The sequence below is a fragment of the Bos grunniens genome, chromosome 29 (genome assembly GCF_055505025.1).
Source record: "Bos grunniens cultivar Pamir isolate PY7600 chromosome 29, Bosgru_T2T1.0, whole genome shotgun sequence".
NCBI lineage: Eukaryota > Metazoa > Chordata > Mammalia > Artiodactyla > Bovidae > Bos > Bos grunniens.
The window spans coordinates 13,364,634-13,385,348 of record NC_141193.1 but is presented as its reverse complement, the minus strand read 5'-3'; the positions used below and the strand labels follow the sequence as shown (position 1 = coordinate 13,385,348).

Below are 20,715 nucleotides of genomic sequence, written 5' to 3'. Positions count from 1 at the left end.
AGAATATTTAAACTATCAAAAACTGCACTCATCTCACATGCTAGAAGGTAATGCTCAAAATTCATCAAACTAAGCTTCAACAGTACACGAACTGACAGATTCCAGATGTAGAAGTTGGAATTAGAAAAGGTGGAGGTACCAGAGTTCAAATTGCCAACATCCACTGAATCATACAGAGAATAAGGGAATTCCAGAAAACAAAACAAAACAAAACAAAACACAAAAACATTTGCATCTGCTTCACTGACTATACTAAAGCCTTTCATTGTGTGGACCACAACCAACTGTGGAATAGTCTTAAAGAAATGGTAGTCCCAGATCACCGTATCTGTCTCTTGAAAAATCTATATGCAGTTTAAAAAGTGACAGAGCCAGGTGGAACAGCTGAATGATTCAAAATTGGGAAATGAGCACAAGAAGGTATATATTGTTACTCTGCTTATTTAACCTATAAGTAAGACACATCATTCAACATGCTGGGCTGGATAATCCCAAGCAGGAATCAAGATTACTGGGAGAAATAACAACAGCAGATATATGAAGATGTTACCACCCTAATGGCAGAAAAGGAAGAGGAACTAAAGAACCTCTTGATGAGGGTGAAAGAGAAGAGGAAAAGTCTGCCTTAAAAGTCAACATTCAAAAAACTAAGATCATGACACTCAGTCCCGTCACTTCATGGCAAATAGGTGCAAGAAAAGTGGAAACAGTGGCAGATTTTATTTTCTTGGGCTCCAAAATCACAATGGACCTTGACTACAGCCATGAAATTAAAAGACACTTGCTCCTTGGAAGTAAAGCTATGACAAACCTGGACAGTGTATTAAAAAGCAGAGACATCACTTGGCTGACAAAAGTCTGTAGTGTCAAAGCTATGGCTTTTCCTGTAGTCTTGTACAGATGTGAGATTTGGACTATAAAGAATGGGGAACACCTAAGAATTGATGTTTTTGAATAGTGGTGCTGGAGAAGATTCTTGAGAATCCCTTGTACAGCAATGAAATCAAACCAGTCAGTCCTAAAGGAAATCAAACTGTGACCCCTGCTGTACCATCTTAGGCCTCTACTGAAGGTGTTCATGTGGAAAGAACTGATGCTTCCACTCCAAAACTGCCTAACCATGGCAATTCGAACCAAATGTTTTGTAGTACTACCCCTGGAGGAAGTTGAGAAAGGTTTAAGATTCTGCAGACCCTGAGTCCCCTAATTCTTGAGTTGCAGTCTCCCCATCAGAGTTGGAGACCAAAGAAGGCGCATTCTGGGCCCTGGAGGAGGATAATGGCTCAGGGATCCACAGGGGCCGTCACTTGCCAAGTGAAACTGGAAAGGACACAGCAGGTGTGTGTGGCAGAGAGCTGGTGACTTGGGTGGGGGGACAAAAAAGAACCCTCTTAGTATGAAAAAGCTCACCTAGAGTCCCTGGAGCAGAAGCCCACTGCCAATGTTCATCTGAGATGTGATGATTGAATATTTTCATTACCCCTTATAATCCCTCTGATTAAGGAGGTGGTGGAGTTGGTGGTGGAAGAGTCATAAACTCTTTCATGGTCTAGACCATCCCCTAGCCACTATCTTTGAGGCTACATCTACCCAGCTCCATCTACCCAGCTCCACTCATGTGGTTCTGCAGGAAACTGACAATCATGATTGCTACTGGATCAGGGCTACATAACCATGTAAAGCCACTCATAGGACCCCATGGCACTGCCAGTATGGTTGACCTCCAGCTGGACATGTGATCTGTGGTGGGCCATTCAGAGCACTCCCTTGAACCATGATGTCTCTGAGCTTCTTTCCTTACAGGTTAGATGCCTTAGGGATATAAAACCCTAAGGCAGGTAGCTTTGGATTCCCTCACTAGGTATAGAAGCCTTAAGGAACAAAGCTGTCAGGCTAAGACAATGAAGAGAGTGGGGAAAGAGTGAGGATGAGAAAGAGAGAACTGATGACTTCTGATTTGTTGGGTCCACTCACTGAGATCTTTGGATCTGCTCTGGTTCCTGTGTCTCAGATCCCCAGAATCCTTCCAATAAGTACCCCCTTTCTTTGAAGCCAGTTGGAGTTGGACTCCTCTCATTCATGATTCAGACTTGGTACCAGATCCTTCATGATCATTATGCATTATACATCCCAGAGCCAAACTGAGACACCCATTTATTTTAACACCATTAGGAGTGAAACCCTTTATTCTTTACTGAGAATAGGGTTTGCAGAGCACCAAATGCAGTTCACCATCATTCCTGGGCAGGAGTTCCCTAAGTGTGAGCAAGTGTGTTTTAGGAGCAGCCTGATTAATTCTTGAACCAGTCCAAGCATTTACACTGCCTGAACTAGGCCAATTCTGTCATTTCCTCAATCATAAACAGAGAAATACAGCCTCAGGAAGACGTCACCCAGGATCCAGGTCTCTGAGTTGTTATCTTCCTCTGTGCCCCCTTCAGTTCAGTTCAGTTCAGTCACTCAGTTGTGTCCGACTCTTTGCAACCTCATGAATTGCAGCACGCCAGGACTCCCTGTCCATCACCAACTCCTGGAGTTCACCCAAACTCATGTCCATCGAGTTGGTGATGCCATCCACCCATCTTATTCTCTGTCCTCCGCTTCTTCTCCTGCCCCCAATCCCTCCGAGCATCAGAGACTTTTCCAATGAGTCAACTCTTCACATGAGGTGGCCAAAGTATTGGAGTTTCAGCTTTAGCATCAGTCCTTCCAAAGAACATCCAGGACGGATCTCCTTTAGAATGGACTGGTTGGATCTCCTTGCAGTTCAAGGGACTCTCAAGAGTCTTTTCCAACACCACAGTTCAAAAGCATCAATTCTTTAGCACTCAGCTTTCTTCACAGTCCAACTCTCCCATCCATACGTGACTACTGGAAAAACCATAGCCTTGACTAGACGGGCCTTTGTTGGCAAAGTAATGTCTCTGCTTTTGAATATGCTGTCTAGGTTGATCATAACTTTCCTTCCAAGAAGTAAGTGTCTTTTAATTTCATGGCTGCAATCACCATCTGCAATGATTTTGGAGCCCCGCAAAATAAAGTCTCACACTGTTTCCACTGTTTCCCCATCTATTTGCCATGAAGTGACGTGATCAGATGCTATGATCGTAGTTTTCTGAATGTTGAGCTTTAAGCCAACTTTTTCACTCTCCTCTTTCACTTTCATCAAGAGGCTTTTTAGTTCCTCTTCACTTTCTGACATAAGGGTGGTGTCATCTGCATATCTGACATTATTGATATTTATCCTGGCAATCTTGATTCCAGCTTGTGCTTCTTCCAGCCCAGCATTTCTCATGATGTACTCTGCATATAAGTTAAATAAGCAGGGTGACAATATACAGCCTTGACGTACTCCTTTTCCTATTTGAAACCAGTCTGTTGTTCCATGTCCAGTTCTAACTGTTGCTTCCTGACCTGCATATAGGTTCTCAAGAGGCAGGTCAGGTAGTCTGGTATTCCCATCTCTTTCAGAATTTTCCACAGTTTATTGTGATCCACACAGTCAAAGCCTTTGACATAGTCAATAAAGCAGAAATAGATGTTTTTCTGGAACTCTCTTGCTTTTTCAATGATCCCAACGGATGTTGGCAATTTGATCTCTGGTTCCTCTGCCTTTTCTAAAACCAGCTTGAACATCTGGAAGTTCATGGTTCACGTATTTCTGAAGCCTGGCTTGGAGAATTTTGAGCATTATTTTACTAGCCTGTGAGATGAGTGCAATTGTACAGTAGTTTGAGCATTCTTTGGCATTGGCTTTCTTTGGGATTGGAATGAAAACTGACCTTTTCCAGTCCGGTGGCCACTGCTGAGTTTTCCAAATTTGCTGGCACATTGAGTGCAGCACTTTCACAGCATCATCTTCCAGGATTTGAAATAGCTCAACTGAAATTCCATCACTTCCACTGGCTTTGTTCATAGTAATGCTTTCTAAGGCCCATTTGACTTCACATTCCAGGATGTCTGGCTCTAGGTGAGTGATCACACCATTGTGATTATCTTGGTCGTGAAGATCTTTTTTGTACAGTTCTTCTGTATACTCTTGCCACCTCTTCTTAATATCTTTTGCTTCTGTTTGAAAGGTGCTAAAGCAGTGGCCTCGAGAATCCTGGGGGAGTCAGAGACACACACCAGTCAGCCTGAGCCCTTACCTGCAACTGCCCTCAATATCCATACCTGCCACACTTCTTGGTTTTATTTCCCTCTTTTGGTAAAGTATCAGGTGGTTTTCTCAGCAGCTGGGGACGTGAGGGTTCATCCAAAAATGAAAAGGGCCAAGACATGTGGTTGTCATATAGTAGTGGAGTTGGGGATGAGAGGATGAGAAATTTGGGATTATCAGAAGCAAAGCAATATACAGAGGACTGGATAAACAACTAAGTCCTAATGTATAGCACAGGGAACTATATTCAATATTCTTTGATGAACTGTAATGAAAAGAATAAGAAAAAGAATATATATTTTTGTATGTGTGTAACTGAGTCAGTTTGCTGTGCAACAGAACTTAAGGCAACACTGAAGATCAGCCATACTTCAATACAATTTTTTTAGAAAAGAACAAGAGTGTCCCATGTTTCTCCTCACACTCTGTTTCTTTACTTCTGAATCCTGGCCCTTGTTTTCTCCCCAGAGAATGCCAGTTCTTCTCCTGAATCCCCACAATCTTTTTTTTTTTTTTTAACTTTTAATTTTGTTTTGGAGTATAGCTAATTAACAATATTTTGGGTTTCAGGTGGACAGTAAAGGGAGTCAGTCATCGTATCCATGTATTCTTGTTCCAAAGACACCCCTCCCATCCAGGCTGCCACATAACATTGAGCAGAGTTCCCTGTACTACTCAGTAGCTTGTTGTTTGTTATCCACCTTAAATACATTCATAGCAGTGCTCATAACACATTCTTTAAGACTTTGCTCAGGCCCTCTGGGGAGATTCCTTGGACCCACACTCACCCTCTTTGGCCACTCCAGGCTTGGATGCATGAATTGCTCTGGTGCTCCACCCACACCGGTTGGTCTGTAATACTCATCACCACTAATCTGCTCCCAAGGCCCATTTGAGAGGACCTTGGGATGCCATTTCCATGGAATCCAGTGTAAATTAGCCTAGACCCAAGCAGGTCTCCTTATGGCTCCATGAACTGCGGGGTTAGAATTACTGAAATTCCCTCTCTTCCTCAAAGCCTTCTTTGAGCCCATCAGCCTGATCTGAACTCCCACTGGGAGCTGACATGAAGCCTCCACCCTGTGCCGGGGCTGAGCAGTCACTGTGCACCCTTTATTCACCTTAGCATCCAACTTTCCCACCGAGGGGACTTGTACTCTAACTCACAGAGGGGGAACTGGGCTTAGCAAGGGGAAGTTGCAGCCAAGAACTAAGGTAACCAAGTAACTTATCATTCAAACCAGGAAAACTTTGAGAAGGGAAGGGAGAGTGTTAATTTATGCTGGGACAGCACACTGGGACTGTCTGCAGCCATCTCCTTGTCACATGGCTTATTTCAGGGACTGCTAGAGCTGACATTCTGTGTTCATGCATCTGAGGGCTCTGATTGAATAGAAGCTCTTTGAGGACTGAGGACCTTAGTGTTCCCCTCTCTTTGTGACTTCCACCATGCCAGCATCGGGTGGTGTCTCCACATTTATTTCAGGATGATCAGTGTCCCAGACGTCCCTTTACTCTCAAGTGTTTTTTTTTTTTTTTTTTCTGGCAGGCACTGGCCCAGCCACAGGGCTCAGCAGCATCTGCAATGGTGTGACATGGCCTGCAGAGGGAAGCCTCCTTCCAGCAGTAGCCCAAGGGTTCCTGCAAATTCCTATTTGAGAACCAACCCTCAGGGTTGTCCCCTCACCTTGAGGATGTAGGCTTGAGCTGGCACTGGATACTTGATGCCGTTGATGGTGAAGATAATAGAGGGCAGGGTATTGATGGTAAAACATGAAATGTAGTGCTGTTAGTGAGAGAGGGAGAGAGGTTGGCCCTGGAGATCCTTGTTGTGTGTGAAGACTGGGAGTGACCCATTGGCGTGACCCTTCTCCTTGGAACCCCGTGGTGTGGCCCCGATGAGCTTCTGGATATTATTACCAGCGTTGTTGGTCTGAAGATCAGTGATGTCACAGTGTCCACAATGGCATGACATCCTCCAAAACAAGCAATAACCTTACTTTTCATGGAGATGCTGAGACATCAGGACAAAGCAGGTGTCAAGGTTTCTCTGAATCTCCCCAGAATTGCCTCCTCCCAGACTGTTTCCTGAACATCTCTTCATCTCTTGCCTTGACTTTACCTTTGCTCTGATCACAGCACCTTCCTTGACATCCTTGAATACAGTATTTGAATACACCAGGCTCTTTAGTACCTTGACACAAGCTGGTCTTCCTTCCTGGAAGACCCTCCTCACCTTTGAGTAGCTAATTTCTTCTCATCTTCCAGATTCCAGCTTAACTGTCATGGTTTGTGGATGTATATCCACAGTGTGTATCAGGCTCCTGTTTTGGTCACTCTCTGTAAACCCTCTGTATACCCACATAAACTTAGGTATATGCTAGACCTAAGTGACAATTCACTATGTGACCGAGTCATTTCTTGTACATCTGCCTTCTTAGATGTGAAGGAAAGTTTTATTCTCATTGCCTCACTAAAATGCCTGGCAAATAATGGATGCACAGTGTTTGTCTGTTAAATGAGTGAACAAAGACTGTGAAAATAATGAATGAGGATCATCCAGAGAGCTGTATCCAGTGTCAAACAAAAATGGGTCAAACACACAGTGAAGATGGAGGTTCCCAGGGGCAGCAGATTCTAATAGGGATGGGGAAGACTGGCTGTCCTGGGAGAGGGTGTCTCCCAGCACTGTTCATTTACCCAGCTCAGACACTGAGGCCCTGGCCAGGTGATAACTGACTAGTCCAGGGGACCTCCAAAGGACAGGTCAGCATTTGTCTGAGGGTATTACACAGAAACCCATCCATTATTGCCCCTTGTCCTCAAGTCATTTCTGTATCCCACCTTCCTGATTCTCTCAGTCAGCACCTTCTGCACTGGGTGCCTGAGGGAGGCAATAAGTAGCTGTGGTTATGTGGGGTGTTTTTTATTATGAGTTGCTTTAAGGTCTCAGGACTGTGGCCAACCTCTTTCCATTGCTGGCTAGCTTCTCCCTAAGGAGACCAGTTTTCCCCATTTGTTCAGGACTTTCCCTGTTTTTAAACTGATATTTATATGTACTGAACACTTCCTTGGTCCCATGTAGCTCTGGACAATTGATCATCTTATCATAACTGTTTGGGCTGAGGAAATTCTCCCTAATCCTTTTTTCACCACACTGTAGGGTCCTCTAACCATGCTCCCCACCTCACACTCAGGGGTGCAGTTCTTCCCCAGCTGCACAGACCTCTCTGGACCCTGTGAAGGACCCTGCTCAAAGCCCTGGTCAGGAGGCTTGGAGTGATTATGGATCCACAGATGGTTTGTGTATCTTTGTGTTTGTGTGTTTATTTGTGTGTGTATTCCTATGTGGCTCTGTGTGTATGCTTGTGTGTCTCTGCCTGACTATGCATGTTTATCTGTGCCTGTGTTTTTTTTTTTTTTTGTTTTCTGTGCCAGCCTATGGGAATACCAGACCACCTGATCTGCCTCTTGAGAAATTTGTATGCAGGTCAGGAAGCAACAGTTAGAACTGGACATGGAACAACAGACTGGTTCCAAATAGGAAAAGGAGTATGTCAAGGCTGTATATTGTCACCCTGCTTATTTAACTTATATGCAGAGTACATCATGAGAGACTCTGGACTAGAAGAAACACAAGCTGGAATCAAGATTGCTGGGAGAAATATCAATAACCTCAGATATGCAGATGACACCACCCTTATGGCAGAAAGTGAGGAGGACTTAAAAAGCCTCTTGATGAAAATGAAAGTGGAGAGTGAAAAAGTTGGCTTAAGGCTCAACATTCAGAAAATGAAGATCATGGCATCCAGTCCCATCACTTCATGGGAAATAGATGGGGAAACAGTGGAAACGGTGTCAGACTTTATTTTCTTTTGGCTCCAAAATCACTGCAGATGGTGACTGCAGCCATGAAATTAAAAGACACTTACTCCTTGGAAGGAAAGTTATGACCAACCTAGATAGCATATTCAAAAGCAGAGACATTACTTTGCCAACAAAGGTCCATCTAGTCAAGGCTATGATTTTTCCTGTGGTCATGTATGGATGTTAGAGTTGGACTGTGAAGAAGACTGAGCACCAAAGAATTGATGCTCTTAAACTGTGGTGTTGGAGAAGACTCTTGAGAGTCCCTTGGACTGCAAGGACATCCAACCAGTCCATTCTGAAGGAGATCAGCCCTGGGATTTCTTTGGTGGGAATGATTCTGAAGCTGAAACTCCAGTACTTTGGCCACCTGATGTGAAGAGTTGACTCATTGGAAAAGACTCTGATACTGGGAGGGATTGGGGGCAGGAGGAGAAGGGGACGACAGAGGATGAGATGGCTGGATGGCATCACTGACTCGATGGACGTGAGTCTGAGTGAACTCTGTGAGTTGGTGATGGACAGGGAGGCCTGGCGTGCTGCGATTCATGGGCTCGTGAAGAGTCGGACACGACTGAGCTACTGAACTGAACTGAACCCCTTGAAAGAAAAGCTATGACCAACCTAGACAGCATATTAAAAAGCAGAGACATTACATTGCCGACAAAGGTCTGTCTAGTCAAAACTATGGTTTTTCTGGTAATCATGTGTGAATGTGAGAGATAGACTATAAAAAAGGCTGAGCACTGAAAAATTGATGCTTTTGAACTGTGGTGTGGGAGAAGACTCTTGAGAGTCCCTTGGACTGCAAAGAGACCAGCTAGTCATTCCTAAATGTAATCAATCCTGAATATTCATTGGAAGGACTGATGTTGATACTGAAACTCCAATATTTTGGCCACATGACGGGAATAACTGATTCATTGGAAAAGACCCTGATGCTGGGAAAGAGTGAAGGCAGGAGGAGAAGGGGATGACAGAGGATGAGACAGTTGGATAGCATCAGTGACTTGATGGACATGAGTTTTAGTAGGTTCCAGGAGTTGGTGATGGACAGGCAAGCATGGAGTGCTTCAGTTCATGGGGTTGCAAAGAGTCAGACACAAATGAGTCACTGAACTGAACTGAGGACACATCATTCAAAGTGCTGGGCTGGATAATCCAAGCTGGAATCAAGATTGCTAGGGGAAATAACAACAGCAGATATGAAGATGTTACCACCCTAATGACAGAAGGGGAAGAGGAACTAAAGAGCCTCTTGATGAGGGTGAAAGAGAAAAGGAAAAAGCTGCCTTAAAAACTCAACATTCAAAAAACTAAGATCATGGCACTCAGCCCCAGCATTTAATGATAGTAGATGGAAGAACAGTGGAAACAGTGGCAGATTTTATTTTCTTGGGCTCCAAAATCACAATGGGCCTTGACCACAGCCATGAAATTAAAAGACACTTGCTCCTTGGAAGTAAAGCTATGACAAACCTGGACAGTGTATTAAAAAGCAGAGACATCACTTGGCTGACAAAGGTCTGTAGTGTCATAGCCATGGCTTTTTCCAGTAGTCTTATACAGATGTGAGATTATAGAATGGGGAGCACCTAAGAATTGGTGTTTTTGAATAGTGGTGCTGGAGAAGATTCTTGAGAGTCCCTTATAGAGCAAGGAAATGAAACTAGTCAGTCCTAAAGGTAATCAATCTCTGACCCCTGCTGCCCCAGATGAGGTCTCTGTCGAGGGTGTTCAGGTGGGAAGAACTGATGCTTCCACTCCAAAAGTGCCTAACCATGGCAGCTCTAACCAAATGGTTTGTAGCACCACCCTTGGAGGAAGCTCAGAAAGGCTGAAGCTTCTGTGTACCCTGGGTGCCCCGATATACGAGTTACATTCTCCCCAGCAGAGTTGGAGGCCAAGGAAGGGGCATTTGAGCCCTGCAGGAGGAGGATGGCTCAGGGATCCACAGGGGCCATCACTTGCCAAGTGGGACTGGACAGGACACAGCAAGCGTGTGTGGCAGAGGGCTGGTGACTGGGGTGTGGGGACAAAAGCAAACACTTTCAGTATGATGGACTCACACAGAACCCCTGGAGCAGAAGCCCACTGCCAATGTTCACCTGAGATGGGATGACTAGAATATTTTCATTACCCCTTATAATTTCTCTGATTGAGGAGATGGTGGAGTTGGTGGTGGAAGAGTCATAAACTCTTCCATGGTCTAGACCATCCCCCAGCCACTATCTTTGAGGCTACAACTACCCAGCTCCAGTCATGTGGTTCTGCAGGAAATTGACAATCATGTTTGCTGCTGGGTCAGGGCCACATGACCATGTAAAGCCACTCATAGCACCCCATGGCACTGCCAGGATGGTTGGTCTCCAGTTGGACATGTGATCTGAGGTGGGCCATTCAGAGCACTCCCTAGAATCCTGATATCTCTGAGCTTCTTTTCTTATGGGTTAGATGACTTCAGGATATAAAACCCTAGGGCAGATAGCTCTGGAGTTCCTCAGTAGGTGTAGAAGCCTTAGGGAAGAAAGCTGTCAGGCTAAGACAGTCAAAGAAGAGAGAGGGGAAAGAGCGAGGATGAAAAGGAGAAAACCAATGACTTTTGATTTCTTGGGCCCAGTCACTGAGATCTTTGGATCTGCTCAGGTTCCTATGTCCCAGATCCCCAGAATCCATCCAATAAGTTCCCCCTTTCTCTGAAGCCAGTTGGAGTTGGGCTCCTCTCAAGTGTGCCTCAGACTTTGTACCAGATCCTTCTTGATCATTATGCACCTCCCAGACACAAACAGAGGCACCCATTTGTTTTAGCACCATTAAGAGTGAAACCTTTTATTCTTTACTGAGAATAGGGTTTGCAGAGCACCAAATGCAGTTCACCAGCATCCCTGGGCAAGAGTGCCTTAAGTGTGAGCCAGTGTGTGTTTGGAGCAGCCTGATTGATTCCTAAACCAGTCCAAGCAATTACGCTGCCTGAGCCAGGCCAATCCTGTTATTTCCTCAATCATAAACTGAGAAATACAGCCTCAGGAAGACGTCACCCAGGACTCAGGTCTCTGCATGTTTAAAAATTTCTGCGCCTCCTTTAAAGGTGCTAAAGCAGCCGCCTTGAGAATCCTAGGGGAGTCAGAGAGACCAGTCAGCCTGAGCCCTTACCTGCAACTCCCCCCAGTATCCAGGCTCGGCACACTTCTTTGTTTTATTACCTCTTTTGGTAAGTATCAGGTGATTTTCTCAGCAGCTGGGGATTTGACGGTTCATCCAAAACAAAAAGGGCCAAAACATGTGGTTGCCAGAAGGAAGGGTGTGGATGAGGGGAGGACAGGGAGTAGGGGATTATCAGACGCAAAGTAATATACAGAGGAATGATAAACAACAAAGTCCTACTGAGAGCACATGGAAATATATTCAATATCCAGTGACAAACTGTAATGAAAAAGAATAAGAAAAAAAATATTTTTGTATGTGTATAACTGAGTCAGTTTGCTGTGCAGCAGAACTTAAGGCAACATTGAAGATTAGTCATACTTCAATACAAATTTTTTAGAAAAAAACGAGAGTGTCCCATAGTTCTCTTCATACTCTCTTGTTTCTTTCCTACTGACTCCTGATTCTTGTTTTCGTTGCAGAGATTGCCGGTTCTTCTTCGTCCCCACAACCTGTTCTTTATTAAAAACCTTCATTTTTATATTCGAGTATATGTGTTAACAATATTCTGAGTTTCAGGTGGGTGATGAAGTGACTCAGTCATACATATACATGTATCCTTGTCCCAAAGATACCCCTCCCATCCCGGCTGCCACCTAACATTGAGCAGATTTCCCTGTGCTATACAGTAGCTCATTGCTGGTTATGCATGTTAAATACATTAATAGCGATTTTCACAACATGTTCTTTAAGTCTTCACTCAGGCCCTCTGGGAAAACTCCTTGGAGCCACACTAACCTTCTTTGGCCACTCCAGGAATGACTGGGTGATTCACTCTCATGCTCCACCCACACTGGTCGGTCTGTAGCCCTCATCATCCCTAGTAAGTCCCCAGTGCTCCTTTGCAGAGCACCTCTGGTGCCATTTGCATGAAATCCAGTGTAGATTTGCCTATAGACAAGCAAGCCCCCTTATTGTGCTATGAGTCTGCGGGGTTAGAATTACTGAAATTCCCTTTCTTCCTCAAAGCCTTCTTTGAGCCCATCAGCCTACTCTGAACTCCCACAGGGAGCTGACATGAAGCCTCCACCCTGTGTCAGGGCTGTACAGACACTGTGCACCCTTTAGTCACCTTAGCATCCAACTTACCCACAGAGGGCTTAGGTATCCCAACTCACAAAGGGGGCACATGGGCATAGCAACAGAAAGAAGCAGCTGAGACTAGGGTAACTATGTAATTTATCATCCAAACAAGGAAAACTTTGAGAAGGGAAGGGAGACTGTTAATCCCTCTAGTGGGATAGCACACTGGGACTATCCCCAGCCATTCTCCTTGTCACATGGCCTATTTCAGGGATTGCTAGAGCTGACTTTCTGTGTTCATGCATCTGAGGGTTCTGATTGAACAGAAGTTCTCTGAGGCTGAGGTCGTTAGTGTTCCCCTCTTCTTGTGATTCATACCAGGCCAGCATGGGGTGGTGTCTCCATGTCTATTTCAGGAAGATCAGTGCCCCAGACTGACCTTTACTCTCAAGTGGTTGGTTTTGTGGGAGGCACTAGCCCAGCTACAGGGGCTCAGGATCATCTGCCATGGTGTGACATGGCCTGCAGAGGGTGCCTTCCTCCCTGAACCAACTCAAGGGTTTCTGCAAGTTCCTATTTGAGAACCAACCCTCAGGGTTGTCTCCTCATCTTGAGGATGTAGGCTTGAGCTGGCAGTGGGTAGTTGATGCCGTTGATGGTGAAGATAATAGAGGGCAGGGTATTGATGGTAGAACACGAAATGTAGTGCTGTTAGAGAGAGAGGGAGAGAGGTTGGCCCTGGAGATCCTTGTTGTGTGTGGAGACTGGGAGTGACCCTGTGGCATGACCCTTCACCTTGGGACCCAGGGGCATGGCACAGATGAGCCTCTGAATGTTAGTGACCAGTCTTGTTGGGTCGTTGATCAGTGATGTCCCAGTGTCCACAAGGGCCTCGCAGCCGCCAGAACAACCAATAAGCTTTCCTTTCATGGAGATGCTGAGAGACAGTGGAACAAAAAGATCATCAAGGTAACTCTGAGTCTCCCCAGAGCTGCCCCCTTCCTGTCTCCTGAACAGCCCTTCAGAGATGCAAGGCAACATCTCTTTCCCTGACTCTTTTACTTTGCTCTCGACATGACACCTTCCTTGACATCCTTGAATGCAATATTTGAATACATCAGGCTCTTTTGTACCTTGACACAGCTGTCCTTCCTTCCTAGAAGACCCACGTCCCCTTTGACTAGCAAATTTCTTCTCCTCTTCCAGATTCCAGCTTAACTGTCATGGTTTCAGTGAAGTCTTTTCCTCGGTGTACATTAGTCGCCTGTCTTGGTCATTCTCTGTAGACCCTTCTTCATGTCTAGCATGTACCAATGTGACAATTCACTATGTCTGTGAGGCATTTCTTGTACATTTGCCTTCTCAGATGTGAGGGCAAGTTTTTTTCTCATCACATCCCTGAAGTGCCTGGCTCAGAGTGGATGCACAATGCTTGTCTGTTGAATGAGTGAATGAAGACTGTGAAAATAATGAATGAGGACCATCCAGAGAGCTGTATCTGGTGTCGAACAAAAATGGGTCAAATACACAGTGAAGATGGAGGTTCCCTGAAGCAGCAGATTCTCATGGGGTGGGGGAGACCGGCTTCCCTGGGAAAGGGTATCTCCAGCACTGCTTACTCACCCAGCTCAGACACTGATGCCCTGGCCAGGCGATATCTGAGTAGCCCAGGGGACCTCCAAAGGACAGGTCAGCATTTGTCTGAGGATACTACACAGAATCTCATCAATTATTGCCCCTTGTTCTCAAGCCATTCCTAGATCCCACCTTCCTGTTCTCTCAGTTACAGCAGCTTCTCCACTGTATGCTTAGGATAAACAATAGGTAGCTAGGTTAAGTGGGGTGTCTTATTATGAGTCACTTTCAGATTTCAAGACTGTGGTCAACCTCTCTCCACTACTGTCTAGCTTCTCCCTAAGGAGACCGGTTTTCCCTCATTTGTTCAGGATGTTCCCTATGTTTAAATTGACATTTATATGAACTGAGAGCTTCCTTAGTCCTGTGTAAACATGGACAGTTGGTCATCTTATCACAGCTCTGTTCAGGCTTAGGAAATTCTCCCTGATTCTCTTTTCACCACACTGTAGGGTCCTCTAACCATGTTCCCCACCTCACACTCAGGGGTGAAGCCCTCCCCCAGCTGCACAGGCCTTTATGGACCCTGTTAAGAACCCTGGACAGAGCCCTGGTCAGGAGGCCTGGGGCAATTATGAATCCATGGGTGGTTTTTGTATCTGTGTGTTTCTGTGTTTGTGTGTGTATTTGTATGTGGCTCTGTGTGTTTGCTTGTGTGTCTGTCTGCTTATGCAATGTATGTCTGTGTGTGTGTTTGTATGTATCTGCTTATGTGTTTATATGTGCCCGCCTTTGTGTTTGTGTGTGTCTGTGTGTCTGTATGTGTCACTGTGGATGGTGTATATGTCTGGTGTATGTCTGTGAGTGTATTTGTGTGTGTCTGCTTTGTGTCCATGTACTGATGTGGGAGCATCACTTGGGGTGACCCTCAGAGGGAGAAGCTTACTGGTCTATGTTTATATGCCAGTCACCTACTCGGGACAATGGTATCCAGTTGAGCTGTCCCTTATAGTAGGCTTTGTCCCTGCCACCCAACATCAGCATGCTGCTGTTCACCCTGCATCTGTAGAAAGAAGGAAGAGAGTGATCCTTGGACGACAGTAACAACAGCACTGTCAGGACTGTGCTTGTCCACCCATCAAGGCCCTGATGATGTCCCTATTTACAGATGTAGAAATTGAGGCTATGAACAACTGTGAACTAGACCAAGGTCAGTTACTGGATAATGAGTGGCACAGAGGAGGGTAGAGGCTGGGCCACCTTTCCTGGGCTCCACCTACCCAAGCTTCTGATGAGTTCTGGACCTCCTGTGACCTGAGTGCTCAGAGATACCCTCAGAAGACAGTGTGCTGAAGGCTTTGGCTTCCCCTTGTCTCAGTCCAGAAAAATCAAGGCCTGAAAGTGCTAAAGGTGTGAGTTCAGCTCACCCAGGGCTGGCACTGCTAGCCTGTGACCTGTGCTGTCCATAGGGCCCCACACTCAGTAGGGGACCCGACCTTTGCTCTCCCGGGCTTGAAATCCCAATACTTGTTGAAAAAGGATTCCCACACTTTCATTTTGGATCCCACACTTCTGTTTTGCACTGGCTCCTGCAAATTGTGCAGCTGATCTGGGCTCCCAGTGAAATGTTAGTGAGGAAGGAAAGATTTCCATCATCCCTCTCTTTCCACACATTTCAAAATCATCAGTAAATCTTGTTGCCTTTTCTTCCAACTCACATCCTGATACCTTGCATTAGTCTTCATCTCCACTCACCCCCTACACCAAACTGCTGCTCTTGAACCCAGGAGCATGGTTGTATTCCAATAAAACTTTATTTATAAGGGCCAGTAATGAAGCCAGGTGGGGCCCTGGGGCCATAGTTTTCCTGGGTTAGATTATCTCTCAGGATACTTCTTTATTAAGTGTTCTATAATTTTCTTGCAACTGAAGCATCTTAAGCTAATTTGGAGAGAGGGCTTGTCCAGCTCAGACTTACTTGCTCAAGTAGAAGGAAAAGACAGGGTCAGAAATGGCACCTTGTTTCTTCAGGTTGTGAAGAACCTGTTATGATGGACCTGTTGGGGTAGTTCAAGCCCAAGACGCCATCAAAGGGTAAACCATCAAATCCATACTCCTCCAGGCTTAGACCAAACGGCTGGTCAGTACTTACAAGGTTCCCAATCTGAGGGAGAGAAGAGTGTTCCCACTTACAGATTTGTGAAGTAGGGCTAGGACTGGGCTGGGGTGCATCGTCATTAAATCCTCAGAGAAGAACTGAGGCTGGGCTGTGTCTTTGGTGGACCTCAGATGGTTAGACCATGCTGAGGAGAATTTGGGTTCCGTTTGTGAGGGGTTGTGGACTTTAAAACATCTGCCCCTCTGAAAAAACATTATCTGTTTGAGTCAAATTGGCTTCAAGTCTTCTGTACAGTTGGGGCAACAAAAAGTCAGGACAGGACCCAATGGTGCCCCCTTCGGGGCAATATGAGTAGAGATCAGAACAGTCTTCTCTTTGTCATCACTATGACCTGATGACAGAAATGGACTGAATTCACTGTAATATACTGTGGACTCTGAATCTGCCCAGGAAGACAGAAGCCGAAAATACAATGTTGCTTGCAGGGTTCTATGAAGGTACTGCCTGGGAAATATACTTTTGGAGACATGTGTGTGTTTGTGTGAGTGTTTATGAGAGAAAGAGAATAAAAGAGAGAGGAGAACTACTCAGGTACTTTGAGGGAGGGAGGTCATAAGTTTTATTAGACTCTCAAAGGCCCCCTAGAGTGAGAACTCATTTATCAGGCCCCTCTGACATCTCTGTACTGCTTCTTTCCATCTTGGATATCGGAAGGACTTGGCTGCCACCAGGGTCCCCAGATCAGTTTGATTCTGCCCCAAATACCCCACGGCAACTTCAATCCTGAAAAGCCAGCCCAGCTCCATTGCTTACCACATGTGTGACCTCTGCAAGGCCCTTGCTGTCTGCACCTCAATTTCCTCATCTGTATTATGAGCTAATCAAAGTACCTGCTGTGTAGGGTTGTTGCAGGATTAAACCAGTTACTACCCGAAAGTGCCTAGAACATTCTGAGAATTTAAAAGTGGGTGCTTTCCCCCCCCTCTTCTCGCTCCTAGCAAAATGAACCTTGAACTGCTCATGGGCAGAGGAGCTGCAAGTCCACACCCCAAGGTACTCTCTGGGTTAGCTAATCTGGGAGTTTGTATGTCATCACGGGTGCTGTCTGCCCAGGGACAGGACCCTGTGGGTAGGATGGCCAATCACTAGGGGAGTTAGTGTAGGATGGGTCCTGCCAGCTGGTTCTGCATCTGTTTTGTAGCTGTGGTCACTCCATTCCCAGTACTGACTCAGCTTCTGTTTACACACTACCTGAATGGTGTCATAAACAAGATATCCCTTTATTCTCCCAGATCCATAGATGATTTCAAAGGGCTTGGTCGTATGCTGGTAGGTGGAAGACTCCCGATACTTGAAGGTAATGTGTGTATCTGCAGACACAAGAGTTGAATGTCAGAGAGTGACACTGTCAGATAAGTCAGACACACTGTCAGATGAGTGTCAGGTGCCAATGATGAAAAAGGGGGGGTATCAGACAAGTAAAAGATGGGTGGGTTGGGAGGTGTCTGTACTCATAACAGGCAGGACTGGTGCAAAAGATGGAGGGCACCCACAAGTCAGGTGAGCTCATGTCAAACAACCTGGAATTGCTGAGGGGGTGTTCTAGTGGTGATGTTACCCACGTATGCTATCTATGGGGACCAGGAAGGGTGGGTTAGTATAGATCTGGCTCCCCTAGATTTCCACACTGCTGCCTCCCTCTGGGTGTCACATGTCTCCTGAGATCACTTTCCAACCACCATGAAGTTCACAATCTTTCTCAGAGAAGTGCCTGCATTTGATATTTTTTCCTGCACTACACAGCATGAAGGATATTAAATCTATGACCAGGCATTGAAGAAGTACCTCCTGCATTCGAAGCCCAGAGTCATGACCATTGGACCCCAAGGGAAGTCCTGGTGCCTTCATTTGAGAAGCTTTCTAGTCTCTCCAAACCCAACCTGAGCACCTCCATCTACAGGAGGTCCTCTTTGATCAACACCACTCACTCCCTCTAACCTCAAACCACATCCAATCAACACCACACAGGTGACCCTTTCATTTGACATGTATTTACTCTTTGCCTCGCTCCCAGGCTGGCCTGGGCATTCTTGAAAGCAGAATGATTTCTTTTCTAATCTAATAAAAATAATCACAGTTAGATTCTTATGCTATTACACAGAATAGGGGTATGGTAAATTTTTACTGCTGTGGTTCTTACACTTGTGGAAGTTGAATTCCTCTGCCTGAGGATTCACAATTACTTTGAAATTGGCTTTACCTTTTGATCAGAGATGGTTCGTCCTTTATCTGTAACTGAGTGCCTCACTTAGTTCAGAAAACAATCTCCCTCAAACTAATGACACATTTCTGACACAGAAATGGACGTTTACCTGCCACAAAAATGGATGTTTACCTGCTACCTGGTCATTGCAGGGCCTAGTGACCACAGACCAAGAGTGGAGGATGAGAATGCCTTCTCCTCCAGGAATCGGGTCCCTGTTCCCCAGTGTCCCTGCCTTCTGCCCCTGCCACAGCCCTAACGTCTGATCTGCCACCTGCAGATGAGCCCCAGTGCTAGTCCACACCACCAGGGGGCGCGGGGGAGCACCATCCTCCCAATAGACTCACATCCAGGAAGTTCCTCATGGGTACAGAAGCCAATTTTTTTTTGGTTTCATAGTGGACTTAATTGGGAAAAGTTAGTGTAAAAAACATTCAAATTCATAAAATTTAAATAAAGTAAAATTATACCTTGTAGTTATAGTAATCGCTATAATAATCACAAATAAGGTAAGTCTAAATTATTGCCTAAGCAAACACTATTTTGTTAGAAATCTGGGGCAGTCTGTAAGCATATTCCTTCAGGAAATTGTTCAGCAAGGTTTTTCACTGAGGGTTTCTCGCATGACGTTCACTTTTGTTAGAGGTATTCTTTCACCGATCATTGGGGAAAGAAAACAAAGGAGAAGCAACAATTAGCTCTATCTGTTAAGGTATAAATGTCATTGTAATGGCACTGTGTATTTTCCAATCATTTTTATTAGTGTCACATTATTATCAGAATTTTATGCATATACCATGGGAAATACATAGATTTGAAAATAGGTTCTGTTCTGTAATCTTGGGTAAGCCATATGACCATGTGGGGTCTCAGTCTCTCCCTTGGGAAAAAGGTGGAATGTAATAATTCCCACCCTCCAAATAGAATATTTTGGGGATAAGTGAAGTGATGGATATAAGGTACCTGATAAATAGGAAATCTCAACAATGACAGCCATTAGCATTTCTGTTGCCATCCCACTGTATCCTTCTCACAGAAGCTCAGGGAAGGAGGTAGAAATGGGATTCCTATCCTCTTTTACAAGGGAAGAATTTGAAATGCAAGAGGTTTGTGAGTTGGCTGTGGTCACACTGCTTGTCAGATATAAAACAGTGTACAAGTAGCTTTTCCACTCATTCTCCAAGTTGAAATAGAAGAGACAGTTCAAAGAAGAATCCAGGAGATAAGGAACAAGTTAGGGAAATTCAGAGGCTTCAGAAGGAAGGATGAGTCAAATGAAATTTAAAAGAAAAGAAAACAACACAGAGAGAAACACATTCACAGAGACTTCCAAAGAGATGGAAAGATAAATGACAGTGAAACAGAGATGCAGACATAGACATATACATACTGAAATAGAGAGAGAACAAAGAGGACATGTTGAATAAAATGTAGAAAAAGTGCTATTCCACAGGACCACAACTACATCTGCGTTGACTGTGCACTGAACAATTGCAAGGAGTTCCATTTTCAATAGATCATGAGATGACTGGACTCCAAGAGTTGTGCAAACATGCTAATCTACACCAAGACCCTTGCTAACTTCCTATAGCAAGGTATTTATCAATAAGTAAGAAGTGAATTTAAAACTGTCAGGGAAATATTCAATTCTCTTCTCAACCTGATGGGTGGAAGAATAATCAGATGAAAAGAAAATCCGAGAAAGGAAGATGCTGCTGCTTACAGTCCCCATACTTACTTGACTATACACTCTGAGAAGGCCACCAGCCCGAGGAGCACAAGCCACTTCATGTTTCTTTCCTGGCTCCAGGTACTCAAAGAAGTTCGGGTTCCTAGCATGTAGTGGTGACCAGGAGCTCCTAGTTATATATGCTCTGACCTGCACTAATTTTCCCCTTTAGGCCACTAATAGATCTGATAAAACACAAAGCTCTCGATAAAATCTTTACCTCCATCAGTGTCCTTGGTGGGTGGACTTTGAAGCTTCTCAGAATACAGAGAATTGAACTGTAATCTCTTCCTTGAAGCTGGGCTGGAAAATCAAACTGATCTGCATGGACATCTAAGAAGATGGAGAACCTTGCCTACTTGGAGAAAAAACTGCTAAGAACATCATGAAAATGGATACTAGGGGCCATGCTTGACATTCTTGGTTTCATGTCATCTTCCTAGCCACTTCATGAGATATGCATTGCTGTCTTCGTTGGGGAGGAGATTGCTAGGAGGATAAGTTGTCAAATGGCAAAGGGAAGACTTCAGGGGCAGCCCAGGGACATACAACTGGCTTTAGGTAGTGGGTCTAATGGCAAACGTCAGGGGCACCCATGATGTCAGTTCTGTATCATAGATTTAGGGCAGAGCAGTACTTCAATTGCATGGTTTCAGTATTGGAAGATATATCATATGCATCCACAAGATATTTTATATCATCCTACAAATGTTCAAGGAAGAACTGTGTGCTAGGTTCTGGGTAAGAGGCATAGTCTCTGGTCTATGACAACCTGT

At 45.0% G+C, this 20,715-nt stretch overlaps 1 pseudogene; it reads right to left on the bottom strand.

Annotated features, from left to right (window-relative positions):
• Positions 1 to 12,844: 12,844 nt before the first annotated feature.
• LOC147342141 (pregnancy-associated glycoprotein 1-like) lies at positions 12,845 to 20,001 on the bottom strand (annotated as a pseudogene).
• Positions 20,002 to 20,715: the final 714 nt, after the last annotated feature.